The 14,715-nt window shown below is 40.2% G+C and overlaps 1 protein-coding gene across 3 annotated transcripts in view; it reads right to left on the reverse strand.

Moving 5' to 3' along the window:
• The window catches only part of PPARG (peroxisome proliferator activated receptor gamma), a 125,411-nt gene that overhangs the window by 99,601 nt on the left and 11,095 nt on the right, over positions 1-14,715 (reverse strand). For all 3 annotated transcript variants that reach the window (XM_055557212.1, XM_055557209.1, XM_055557210.1), the window contains exon 2: positions 2,315-2,405. The gene's annotated coding sequence lies outside the window, so the exon portion shown is untranslated. The remainder of the gene's footprint in view (positions 1-2,314; positions 2,406-14,715) is intronic.

The raw sequence follows: 14,715 nt of genomic DNA on the forward strand, positions 1-14,715 counted from the left end.
TAAAGTGGCCTTGGGTTTTGGTTTTTTTTTTTTTTTTTTTCAGTTAAACTGATTTTCAAAGCAAACAATGCAGCTATCTACTTCCTTTAAGAATCAAAGTTCCCTTATTATTCCTTGTATTCATAGAACTCCCAGACATTTTACCTGAAAACAGCGTGATCTTCTCTTCTCTTCACCATTCAAATATAAGGCTCCTAATTCTACAGGCTTGTTCAAATGTTGTCTTGCATCAAGAAGAACGGTGGACCAAGAGATCATTAATGAGATGTAGACTTAGTTTGAACACTGAAGTCACACCCTGACCATCGCCAGCTAAAATTTTTGCTAAGAGGTGGTTTCTGAGGACGCAGCACCTTGTGGGTGTTCTCCCCCACTCACAGGTTTTCTAGGGGCTGGAAGCAACTGGTTGGAGAACTACCTGAGGAGGAAGCCTGTGGAGCTGAAGAACTACGTGGGGAGGAAGGCTGTGGAGCCTAAGGAAGCTCTGTGCACGCACAGGATTAAGAAAGAGCTCAAGGTGTAATCCTTGATGAGAAGAGTGTTCTAAAGTTGGCAAACAAATAGAAACTCCCTCTGAAAACCAGTGAGAATCTAATAAGAATGGTTACTGAGGGACTCCAATGTAACTTCGAAAGAACGTCTCATCGTAAAATGATTTCAGGTTGACAGAAACGTTGCAAAGATACAGTTCCCGTGTCACTTGTGCTGGGCTTCCTACTGTGGATGTTTTACAACCGCAGCCCAACGAGGAAAACTAATAAACGAACTGGCACGAGAATGTAAACAGGTTTATTCGGATTTCACCAGTTTTTCCACTCAGGCCCTTTCTCAGTTCCAGGGCCCAATCCAGGATCCCACATTGTGCTCTGTAGCTACTTCTCCTTATTTCCTCCAGTTTCTCACTCTTTTTTCTTCCTTTTTTCAAGTGGTTTTACGGAGGTATTCTTGACATACAGTGAAGTGCACACATTGACGATCAGTACCTCAGTCTTTCCTTGTCTTCCGTTCCCTGAACACTACTGAAGAACGCTGGTGAGGTACTTCATGGGATGTCTATTTAGATTTGCCCAACATTTTCTCGATTTGCCCAACATCTTCTCATTCAACTACCATTATGAATTTTGGGGAAGAATTCTGAGGACCTGATGGGCCCTTTTCAATATGTCTTATTACTGTGGATATAAACCTGTTGAGCTGGATTACTTGGTTAAAGTGGGCTCTGCCAGGATTCTCCCCCATAAAGTAACTACTTTTCTCTTTGTAATTAATAAACATTTGGAGGGAGACACTGTGAGGCTCTGTGTCCATATTCTGCCCCTCCTGACACTCATCTTCTGAGTACCGGTCAGTGGCCCTGCCGGGAGTGGTCACTGCTGCTGGGGTTCTCTGAAGGCAGTTTTCCATCTCCCTCATCCCTTTCACGTTTACTAATTTAAATTCTTCTGTACAGAAAAGTACTTCTCCTTCCATTTACTTATTCCTTCAGTCATTCATTTATTTTGTTTTGTGCCTTACTCGTTCAGTCGTGTCTGACTCTTTGCAACCCCACAGACTGTAGCCCACCAGGCTTCTCTGTCCATGGGATTCTCCTGGCAAGAATACTGGAGTGGGTTGCCATTTCCTCCTCCAGGGGAATCTTCCCAATCCAGGGATCAAACTTGTGTCTCCTGCATTAGCAGGTGGCTTCTTCACCATCTCAGCCACCAGAGAAGCCCTTTATATCAGTATAGAATCATATATACATATACATATACACACATACATACATGACTGTATATAGATGGGGGTTGTAATCCAAAGCTGCAGTTTTTAAAAATTTTATTGTTCAAATTATTCCAGCCTTGGTCACTGGGAGTTGGAATTATTTGAATAATAAAATAAATAACTGTAGCACTGGATTTTAATACCCCATATAGAATATATATACCTGGGCATTGGATAAATTAAGCTACTTTCTCCTCTGTAACCTGGCATCAAGGCTGCAAGATTTACAGGGAATCAGGCAAGATATTTTAATTTTTCTCTCAATTTAACTACTAACACAGGAATCTAATATAATGTACTTGAGACTTATTTTCTAAGGATCTGAGTTATTTTCTCAACTTCTAGGTCACTTTCCTATCTTTGTTTTGTCTTAGACAAGTAAGTTACTGTGGCCTCTGTTCACTGACTGGTAGATTATACAGTAGAAAGTATTCTGATAGTCAAAATAAAAGCTCTCTAAGAAATTTTGCAATAAAATACTATGAAGTATTCACAGTTTTAAGATTCTTTTAAATACAACTTTAGTACAATGAATTCTGAGTTTACCTACCGTTCAGGAATGACACTTGTTTAAAGAAACGTCCCTCTTGTATGTCTGTGGCTTAGAGTTGTATGTTGTGGCTTCTTTCAAACCTGAACAACTGAAAAGAAAGAAGATTTTTAATATACATACATATTCAAAATTCTTAGACAAACTCATCTGTCAAAATGGATAAGCAGAAATACATGTATTTCCTCTGTTGGATTTCATCCTGAATGTTGGCTTTCCCTGGGCTTAAAACGCTTTGTGTTCTCTAGAAGCAAACAACAGACTGACTCATAAATCGTGGAGAATCTTCCTGAAAAGACAAGTCTGTCACTGATCATGAGTCAAGGCCCTTTGTGTCACCCATCTTTTATGCAGAATTAATAATCGCACCTATGTTGCTGTGCAGACTTAAGAAAAACTAGATCTTAAAAGGATTACTAACCTCTAAAGATAGGTGATTGATGAAAGTTATACACAGCAAAGCTGACATTTATGAAAATGCAAGCTTGTTCTAGAGGGCACGTGCCTGCTAACCTAAGGTAAAAGTGCCACAACCAGTTAGAGACAAGAGATGTCACACATTTCATGTGGAGCCTTTAAAAAATTTTTTTTTAAACTTTTTACTTTATTTGTGAGTATAGCCAATTAGTAATGTTGGGACAGTTTCAGGTGGACAGCAAAGGGATTCAGCCTTATACATACATGTATCCATTCTCCCAAAACTCTCTTCCCAGTGGATCAGATTTATAAAAGGAAGACGCAGAGAGCAGATTATTGAGTAATCATGCCAAAGGTCTAAGAATGTGTATCCTTGGCTCTTACAAAGGACTCAGGGATCCGAGAACAGCCGTGTGTTCCATAAAGACAAAACAGCACCCAGTGCCAAAGCCTTATTATCAGGGCCTTCAAAGTCCCAACAGCCAGACCCAACATTCTGCCCAGTCTAACCTCCTCCAAATTCTCATTTCTCTTTTCTTTTTTTTAAATCCTGCACCCTTCCATCTGGAATTTGCAGAAACTAATCTATCACACCCAGTGAATGGCACAAACGTGTTGTCGTTGCTGTTCAGTTGCCCAGTCATGTCTCTTTGCGGCCCCACAGACTGCAGAACGCCAGTCCTCCCTGGCCCTCACCATCTCCCAAGTCTGCCCAAGTTCATGTGCGTTGCATCGGTGATGCCTTCCAGTCATCTCATCCTCAGATGCCCTCTTCTCCTTCTGCCTTCAATCTTTCCCAGGGGAGGGAATAGCAAACCACCCCAGGATACTTGCTGTGAGAACCTCATGAACTGTATAAAAGGCATAAACGTAGCGGATCATGAATATAAAATGTTTTCCCATTTTGTTATTTCTGCATTAAAAGAATATAAACTGCAGCCAGTGTAGTTTGTTTGATTATTTGTTTGTTTCCCCAGCATTGGTTAATACTTCTGTTTGGAAATGGAAAACCTAATGTGAACTCAGTATCAACGGTTAAGATAACTACTTTGTGTTCAGCATGGGGCACAGACAGAGCTAACTTGCCTGTTTTAGACCAGTATGCTTTGCTTTCTGACTGTTGATCTGTATTGTAACAATGTAGTCTGCATGTGAAACACTCTCTCATCTGTTAGTGAAAAATGAAAGGAGTCCCCACATCAAAACTGTTCATAACATATAATTCACATAATACGTGAGAAACAGCTTATCTATAATGGATTACCACTTAGAAAATTTGAATAAAATCTCTATCTGAAAAAGTAAAGAATGTTGACTCCAGGCTAAGATTAAATCATATTAGCTTTTCTTGACACTCACCTGAAATAAATATGAATTCATTAAAAAAAAAATTAATAGGAAGAAAGTTAAGCTCTCTGGAAACTGCTACGTATTCCTACCCTGTGGCCCTAAGAGTTGGACCAGACAGAAAACTGGGCCAGTTTCTGTGACTTTCAGAAAGTCTAACTTTTTCTCAAGCCCCTTCCCTTTGGTAAACTCAGTAATCCACTCTCCTGTATCCATTTAGAAGTGCACTGTGCCATAGAAGGTATAGTTTCCAGACATAAAATGTAATAATCGGGCAGAAACAAGATCTATTCTGGGAGCAGTATATACCAAGGGTTATAGTTCTTTCATGTTCCCCGTCTGATCAATTAAATGCAGACTGGTGGAGAGTCATTCATTCATAAATCTCTCTCCTTATCGATGTAAACCAGAGAACGAGGCTGCAAACAGAGCAGACGAGCCCCTCCCACTTCAACAGAACCCACACTAGACAGGGTCTGTTCACGTCTACGCATCCACCTTTCTATTATCTGAGACAGGCTTTCTACCAGAATCTAAGTAGATGATAATGCAACTTACTCTACTCTGTCTGAAATGGTAAAAGTTGACTTAAGAAACAGGAAAATAATTAAAAATGGAAACAACTGAAAACTTATCAAAGAATTACTTCCCCAAGAAGCTCTGGGCCTTGATAATTTTATAGATAATTTTTTTCAAGTGTTCAAGGCAGAAATGTTTTTTGCTACAAACATTGTTTCTGAGTATAAAGAAAAAGAGTGACCAAATTAATTTTCAACACCTAACAAGAACAAAAATACCAACTTCACTTATTAACATTGACGCTAATGTACAAATAAAATGCTAATGAACAAATGCCTATAGAACAGTAAAAGAATAAAACACCATAATAAAGTTGTATTTATCTCAGAAAGACAAAGAAGATTTAATATTGGAAAACCTATTAGAATAATGTGTTCCAACACTGGGTCAAACTTTAAAAGAAACCACATGACTATCTTAAAAACCACCAGAAAAATACCCAGTAAAATTCAACATTCATTCTTGAAAATATTTCCTTAGAGATCTAAGAAACTTTAAAAACAAGAATATTAATCTCAGAGTTACAGCCAACATCATCTTATTTGTGAAAGATTACAGCAGCATCTCCCCAAATATGCTTCTATGGATAACTAGATTCCTCACGATTTTCCAGTGGGAAAGCTTCCACCACGAAATGAATCTGCACATATTGTTCCTATTTGGAGATTAATATAGTACATTAACATTGCATATGTTCTGTAAGCTCCACGATCAGAAAAAAACCCAACAGTGTCAACAATAACAATCTGCTTAGCTATTTAGCTCACTAGTTTTCAAATGTATTTGAACATTTTTCTCACTTTCCATTATTTCACTTAACCCACTTCAGTGTGGCTTTTGCCACCCACCTTTCTACTGAAACTCAAGCAAAAGTGACAAGTGGGCTCCTTCTTAATAAATCCATTAGGCTTTTCTTGGTTTTCACTCTATTTGCACAATGGTCTGCTGTTAAGTGAAAGTCGCTAAGTCATGTCTGACTCTCTGCAACCCCGTGGACTATAGCCTGCCAGGCTCCTCTGTCCACGGAATTCTCCAGGCCAGAATACTGGAGCAGTTGCCGTTCCCTTCTCCAGGGGATCCTCTCAACCCAGGGATTGAACCTGGGTCTCCTGCACTGCAGGCAGATTCTTTACTGTCTGAGTCACCAGACATTCAAGGAGGCTCAACTCAAAACCACAGGAGACCCTTCTCACCTCCCTTTCGTTTGACTTTTTCATGTCCTACGCTTTCCAAAGCATCTCCTTCAGCAAAAGTCCTCCTAACTCAACATGTCCTCCGTCCCCAGCCCAGTAATGTCACAATCTCTCCTTCCTCTCTGTCCCAGCTCTTTAGAACTGTGGCAACTTAAATCTCCTCCAACTTTTCACGTCCAGCCCCTTTCTACTCATTCTCCAATACCTGACAAAAATGCAGGAACTGACCTAGTAAAATCAACTATTCTAAGGGACAGGGGAAAGAAAAGAAAAAGAAAGAAAGTGAAGTCGCTCAGTCGTGTCTGACTCTTTGGGGCCCCATGGACTGCAGCCCACCAGGCTCCTCTGTCAATGGGATTTCCCAGGCAAGAATACTGGAGTGGGTTGCCATTTCCTTCTCCAAGGTGCTCTCAAATGAAAAGTCTCTTTGGTGCACTGAGGGAAGGCGGAAGTGTATGAATGTTCCCAAATGACTAATTTCTATCCCATTGAGTTAAATACCTGGTCTGCCACTGACCTCCCCGCCCCCAAATTGGTGACTGATTCCATGAGAATCCAGAGTCAAGATGAGCCAATCATACCCTTCCCTAGATTTTTATAACATCCCCATTCAAAACTGGCTATTAAATTGATGAGGTGACAAAATAAAGTGACTTTATTTGAATGAAGAGGAATTTAAGAGAAAGGGGAAAATGGAAATAAAGAATCTCCTAAGAGCGGTTGGTTTTCAGTGACAGTGGAGTTACTGAATATAAAGATTTGGTGATCTACTTTACTTTGTCACAAGTAATTATAAGTACTTTCAAGTTGCTTCCTGCTAACACATAAACCAACTGGCAGGGAACCAGAACAACTGAAAAGCTTGGATCTAATCCTTGGGTACATCTGAATATGGTTACACTTCTGTGGATGGAATTGTTAGGTGTGGAACGGTGCTGGTAGTGTGGGGTGTAGTTATCTCATTCTCCGGCAAGTTAAATACTGGGAAATTAGACTCTTGCTAGTGTGTGCAAGACAGGGTGCCTGGGTTCAGGCTGCCTGAGTTCAGATCTTAGTTGTATCACCTGGTAGGTTATTTTTACCTCTCTGTGTTTGTTTCATCTGCAAAATAGAGATAATAGCGTATACCTTTAACAGGTTGCTGGACGACTAAAATGAGACAATGTATGTAATGTGCCTAAAATAGAGCCTGATAAAGAATCAGGGCTCAGTAAATATTAACTATTACTATCAATTGCTGGGTTACTTTTTTGATGCCTGAGATAGTTAAGGAAGAGTCCTTTAGTAGGATGAGTAAATGACAGTTTAGCTGAGGATTTAAACTGTAGAGCAGACTCAAGTGGAGACTGAACTGGAAGGAAGCATTATCTAAACATGAAATCCTATGATTACATTTATAAACCAATCTTTAAGTTATCCCAATGAATAAAAATATTACTCCAAAAAGTCATGATACCTATTCAGGATTAGGAAGGAGAATGAAACTGTAGATTTGAAATGAAAAGCAAGAGGGACTTCCTGGTGGTCCCCTGGCTAAGACTCTGTGTTCCCAACGCAGGGGGCCTGAGTTTGATCCCTGGTCAGGGAACTAGATTCCACACGCTGCAACAAGAGCCTTCACGCCCCAACAAACATCAAAGATCCTGCAAGCCACAATTAAGACCCGCCACAGTCAAATAAATAAAGAAAACTAAATATTAAAAAAAAAACAAACCAAGACTTCCAAACTTAAAAGCAACAATTATTTGTTGAGCATCTGACATTTGTTAGCAGTGTTCTAGGCACTGGGGATAAACAATGAACAAAACAGAGAAATATTCCAGCTCTTGTGTAACTGTGTAAATCAAGATGTAATTAAAAAAATTAGATGGTGCTAAAGGATCCCATGATATATCTGATACATGTACCATGTGGAAAAATGAGGAACTCAAGTTGTTAAAGACAATTAGCTATTTCAGTAAGCTACAGTGGTTTACTAGGAATTGTGACTTAAGATCTGTTGATCCCCGTATCCAAATCTGAGTATTAGTGATTCACTAATTTTTTAAAAAATCAATCAAAATCCATTTCTAAACGATAATCAATTTTATTTCAAATCTGAAGGAGAAACATAAGCATGTTGCTTATGTTACATTCAGAGTAAAAAACCCTGAAGGTACTCATGGTGACTATAGTTGTTAACACTGTATTATATAATCAAAATTTGCTAAGAGCATAGAACTTACATGTTTTCTCCAAAAAAGAAAAAAATGAATAAATAAAGGAGAGAGAGGTATTTGTGACTTGATGGATGTTAACAAATGGAGGGAAACCTTTCACAATACATAAGTATTTCAAATCACCAGAATGTACATTTTAAATTTATGTCAATTTATGTCAGTTATGTCAATTATACCGCAATAAAGAAAAAAAAATACCTATGTCCTTATTTGATTGGTAGATTAAAAATACATTCCTTTTCCATACTGTATTTAAGAGACTGGACCAAAAACAGAGATACTAGAAACTGGGAAACGAGAAAAGGAAGAGGGCCATCAGATAAGAAAGCAGAAAAAGAAGGAAAAAAAGGGACAGAATATGGAAAACACCAGAATGTTAAAAAAAAAAAAGGAGGGGGGGAGGGTGGGGAGTAAGAACAGAGTTAGAGTAAGAATGGTGCAGTGGTAAAGAACTCACCTGTCAATGCAGGAGACGCGGGTTTGAGCCCTGAGTCAGGAAGAGAGCCCTTGGAGGAGGAATGCCAACCCAATGCAGTATTCTTACCTGGGAAATCTCCTGGACAGAGGAGCCTACCGGCCTACTGTCCATGGGGTCACAAAAACTGTCAGACACAACTGAGCAACTAAACAATAACAAAAAAAAAAGGGCAGGCATTGAGGGGCAGGGGGAAGCAGGAGAGGCCCAGAAAGCAGAGCCAGAGGAAATGGCTTTTCCCATTTCAGCTCAGCTGCTCTCTGTGGACACAGACTTAGAAAGGACCAGCACTGGTATCTTAAATATTGTGTGGAAATTAAGAAGCCTCCACAATTACTGAGCCAAAAAGTGTTCACAGTGGTAATTACAGAAGGATGCTGTTGCCTTCAGGAACTTGTCTTTGTTTTTTTCTCTAAACTCACTTTCTTTACTTCCGTGCTTGTGTTTATAGCAGTTTCCCATGTGACGTGCTTTGCCCACCATATTGTTCGATGAACAATACTCAACAAATATTTATTGAGTACAGGGCTTCCCAGGTGGCTCAGCAGTTCACCTGCCAAGGCAGGAGATGGCAGGAGATGTGGGTTCGATCCCTGGGTTGGGAAGATTCCCAGGAGGAGGAAATGGCAATCCACTCCAGTATTCTTGCTTGGGAAATCCCAGGGACAGAGGAGCCTGGCGGGCTAAAGTCCGTGGGGCCTCAAAGAGTCGGACAGGACTGAGCTCTGAGCAGGCATGCCTCACTCCTACAGAAGTCTAGTTCTCTGGATCCTCCCAAGTACAATCAATCTATGATTATTTGAGCTGCTCAAATGTTGACAGTAAGAGTTTGAGACTTGTCATAACTAAGTGAAATAAGCTGAATAATAAAAGTTATTTGAGCTTTCACCCACACCAAAATGGAATCCCAAAGGCATTCCCCACATGGGTAGCCATGCCTGGTCTTGTCTGGCCTTTGCGTTACATCACAGGAGTGGGGACTAACGATTTAGGGGTCAGCAGACTGCCTGTGATTTATGTAACTTACTTCTGCAGAAATCTGCATTGCCTGTGCAAGTATCACATGGAAGAGGAACTCCACGAATAGTAAAACTGGAAATAAATGACAGCCGAGAAGGCATTCGAGAACAGTACTTTCTTTAAAGAGAACTGTGGAACTCACTGCACAGGTATGTTTAAAAATCAAATTTGCAGGCAAATTTAGGGAAATATAATTACAAGCAATGATGAGAATGGCAGTAGACACTGCTGTTCCGATACGGTCAAATAAGAAAGAGAAACGTAATCTGCAAAAATGCTGCACTCACTAGCTGTATACCTGAAACTTACACAATACTGTCAATCCACTACACTTCAACTTAAAGAAAGAGAAAGTACTCTGTTCTTCTAAGTTACTGTTACAGAATAGGGAATCACCTTAACATCGGAAGGGACTTTATAAGGTCCCTGATTCATTTCTCCTATCAAATAAGGCCTCTTAACAGACAGCCATTCAGATTCTGTCTAAATATCTCTACTGACAAAAGCACGCACTTGGCACTCACACGACAGCCTTCCCCACCTCTGGACAACTGCCGTTGTGGGATTTTTTTCTTTACACTGAGCTCACGTATGCACCCCCCCTTTAATTTCTAGCAATCCTTTGACAATCTATGACCTAGGAGCTCCACAGGGAAAGGAGCAACCTGCCTTGCCCACTGTTCATCCAGAGCCAGCGTGACGCATGGCACAGGATAAAGTGCCATAAAAATGAGCCATAAAACTGCTGACACGGCCAACTGCCCGGCAAGACCCAGTCCCTAAGTCCAGTCCATCTGTCCTTTAGGGCAGTGGAGTTCTAAGTCGGGATGAAGGCATTTTTCTTTTTAATCTGTTGTGGATACTTTTATAAAATGCAAAAAAAGCATGTGCCTGAATGTCATGACAATATAGACCTTTTCCCCCCCATTCATGATGTTTTTCATTTATTTTTTAAATTTGACATGTAGTTGATTCACATTGTTGTGTTAGTTTCAGGGGTACAACAAAGTGATTAATTATACATACATATATATTCTTTTTCAGATTCTTTTCCACTATAGGTTACTACAAGATACTGACTATAGTTCCCTGTGCTATACAGTAGGTTCTTGTTGAATATTTATTTTATATATAGTAGTGCCTCCATGCTCAGTCACTCAGTCAAGTCCGACCCTTTCTGACCCCATGGACTGTAGCCCACCGGGCTCCTCTGTTCATGGGATTTTTACAGACAAAAATCCTGGAGTGAGTTGCCAGTTCCTACTGCAAAATACATAGTAAATGTATCTACTAGTCTCAAAGTCCTAATTTATCTCCCCCTTCCCTTTTGGTAAGTGTAAGCTTGTTTTCTACTATAAACGTCTGTAAATGCTTATCCTCATATCTGAGCTTACCTTTTACCAAGTCGGAAACCAACAATGAGCAGAGCAGCATCAGAGCAGGGGCCGTCTCCAGAAGCTGCTTCACAACGGCCCTCTCCTTTTGTCTCTTTCTGTTCTGACAGGCCCTCCTCTGTCCAGATTTTGCGATAGCCTCCTAGCTGCTTGCCCTGCACACTACTGCCAAATGAACCTTCTGATTAAATCATCTCACTCTTCCCCCCAAGACCTGGAATCCCAATCTTCCTTACAAGATAAAGCCCACACTCCTTTGCCTACACCACAGAACCTTTCTCATCCCATCTGAAATCTACACCCAATCCCATTTCTCACTCCTCGCACAGACACACGACCCACTTCCGACGGGATGATCTCTGCAGAATGACCTCCCAAGCCTGTGCTTATTCACTAGTCCAGGCTTCGTTTTCTTGCCCTGGAAGTTCTTTCCCCTTCCTCTTATGCCATCTCAAGCCCTGAACTTTTTTGCTTCTGCGTAAAATTCACATACATAAAATTAACTGTTCTAAAATGTGCAGTTCAATAATACTTAGGACATTCTTAAAGTCGTGTAACTGTCACCTCTATCAAGTTCTAAAACAGCTTAATCTCCTCAAAAGGAAATCTTGCACCATCAAGCAGTCACTCCCCCTACCCCCGCTGCCTCCAAGCCCTGGCAACAAATAATTTGCTATCTATCTCTATGAATCTGCCTAGTCTGAGTATTTCATATTAATGAAATTGTATTTTGATTCCTTTTTCTTTTCTGCTATATTTAAAAGTCATTTTCCATTTTTCCAAAGTTAATTTTTATTGGAGTACAGTTGCTTTACAATGTTGTGCTCATTTCTACTTTACAGCACAGTGAATCAGCCACATGTCTACACATAAGCCCTCTTTTGGATTTTTCTTAAGGTTATCCTGTCAACTCCTCAATTTTTCACATATAATCCAATACCCATCTCCTCTACAGGCTTTTCATGGGTTTACCCTCCACTCCACACTGATCTTGCCATCTCTGAATTTTTGCAGCACTTGTTTTCTGCTTTCTCTAGTCCTTTCCCACACTGATTTGAATTTTTGGTTAACTGCATCAATGTTGCCCCTTTTTGATTCACGTAGCTTATAAACTCTTAGTTCTAGGAGCTTTGTTGTCTCCCTTTGTACCTAGAGCCCACTGAACCTGTACGTAACTCATTGTGTCCGGCTGTGCGTGAATGAGGCGCAAGTGAAGGACGCTCAAGTCTGGATCATCAGTGAGAGCCGGCTCCAGGCCCAGGTCAGCTCTTATCCTTCCTTCTGTCGTGGCCTCCTGCCTGCCCTGTGCTTCTCCCTCAGTGTCACATGTATAGGTATGGGACACCTCTTTGCCCTGGTAGGAGATGAACAGGTGTGTCTGCAGGAGAATGATGGCAGGTTGCCCAGGGGTGGAGAGGGTGCAAGTTCCTTGCACTGATCTCTTGCTAAAAGACTCCTACCTTCATTCTTCAGGCACACATGAAGCCCTAAGGAGAAAAGTGGGCGTGCAGAGATATCACAGGGCCACATTAAAAAAAAAAAAAAAAAAAAAGTTCGCCTGTTTGCTTTGCTTTTATATGTAAATCAGTTCCTTTGCCTGGTATTTTGATTTGAAGTAGCTCATAAACGTGTATCTACCTTGTAAAAGGAGATTAACTGTTAGACAATTATGGTGATAATACTTGTGATTCACATATGAAATAGCTGAGCATATAATTATTTTATACATTATAAACAAATGAATAGGCCGAGACTATGTAGTGTTTTATCTAACAATTGACAGAACGTTTGAAAGGGAACCGGTTTTATTTTCTGCATGAGTAATAAATCTAAGTAACATTCTGGATCACACATCTGTAGGAACTTTTCTCCCTGCTGTAGTATTAAACTGAATTTGCTAGTTGCCACTGGAAGTCTCCAAACAAGAAAGTAAAATGGCGCCCTGGCCCTCAGGCCATTTAAAACCTGTTCTTCTGACCAGGACAAGAAAAAGATCCAACATAGAATGCTAAAGTCTATAATTAACATTTTTTTTTCTCTCTTCATATCCCATTTTGCTCACTTTAGCAGAGCAAAAGGGAAATTTCTTCTGGCATTAATTTCATATCACTCTGTGTAACCAAAAATGTTAAAATAGAAATAAACATTTTTAGAGAGTAATTTAGGGAATTCCCTAAACATCAGTAAAGAATCCGCCTGCAATGCAGGAGACCTGGGTTGGATCCCTGGGTTGGGAAGATCCCCTACAGAAGGGAATGGCGACCCACTCCAATATTCTTGCCGAGAAAATCACAGGGACAGAGGAGCCAGGCGGGCTACAATCTATGGGGTCACAGAGAGCCAGACATGACTGAGCGACTTTCACTTCACACTAAAGACGTGGAGAAGAGTAGCACCGAGAAACCCACAATAAAACAGCACAAAGCAGTCCTCAAAATCAAGCCAAGTTTGAAAGCGTTTATAAAGTGACGACAACGTGCTCTGTCCCCTGTGCTGTGTGCTGTGGATTAGGGAAGGCGAGCAGGGCACATACACGTGATAAGAATAAAAAGATCCTCACCGCTCATTTCTACTCTCTAGGAATTCATAATTTTGCTTGGTACAGAACTTGCACATAAAACTTGTAAGACCTGACTGCAAACCATCAGCAAACACAATGAGTAATATAGAATCTGGAACGTGTTAAATTGCATTTCAGAGTAAATCTCTTCCAATTATGTTTCAGCTAAAAGTAAAGTTAGTCTGCATTTTCTGAGTGTAATAGCTAGTGGCCCGGGTGAATTATTTCACAAGTACGTTGTGTGACAAAGGAAATCCATCTGACACTTAAAACTTAACGTGTGGGGCAAAACCAAAATATCTGTGTGTATGTGCTGTGCTTTGTCAGGACCAGAGATGGTTCTAGCAGGGATGAACTCGTGGTCAAGTGCACATCAATCATGTGAATGGCCTAAAGACGCATCACACCACTGGGCTGTGTTCCGTCACTTACTCATTTTCTTAACTTTCACTGAGTTCGGTTATTTGCCTGCCTGGTGCTAGGTTCTGATTCCCTTCCCCAGTCTGAAAAGCACCTGGGCCACCACCTACAAAGCCATGTCACCAGGTGGGCAGACTTTGCTTCCTGTATAAAGAAATCTAGTGCTGGAAAGCCAGAGGTCATCTGACAATGTCCATGGATTTGTGAATAAATTATGGTGGAATTTGCAAAGTTTGAAGGCTTTGGTTACATCTGCATTGAGATGCACTCTAATATTCCATGTCTATATAAGAAAATATTAATTCTACTTAACTTCATATAACTTCCTTCAAAATCTATTTTCCTTACCATTTTTTTCCCCCCAAAGTTTCATGTTGTTTAGGATTTATCTCTAAGTGGTCAGTAAGACATTTTCTGAGAATTGAAAAACAGAACTGAAATGGTAATCGGACAACTGGGTCTCGAGTACAGACATTGAAACAGCGGGAATACTTACATTGACCAAAGGGCAGTCATTTGGAGTAAGATCTGGGTCTCCTTTTACTCAAACATAATATTCTAAATATTTACAAATTCTAAATATGCTTTTAAAAGGTAAGTTGCTAACTTTATTTCCCAGGAGAAAAAAGTATTGTTGTTGTTTTTTAAATTTTAACAGCATAGTCTCAGTGAAATTTGTTTCACGCTTTTGTTAGGTGTAATTCATTTTTCTGATAAATAAGGTTATGAGCTAAATTCACTTGGATAGCTAACCACTTAACTATATCCATTTTGAAA

The sequence above is a fragment of the Bubalus kerabau genome, chromosome 20 (assembly GCF_029407905.1).
Source record: "Bubalus kerabau isolate K-KA32 ecotype Philippines breed swamp buffalo chromosome 20, PCC_UOA_SB_1v2, whole genome shotgun sequence".
Lineage (NCBI taxonomy): Eukaryota > Metazoa > Chordata > Mammalia > Artiodactyla > Bovidae > Bubalus > Bubalus kerabau.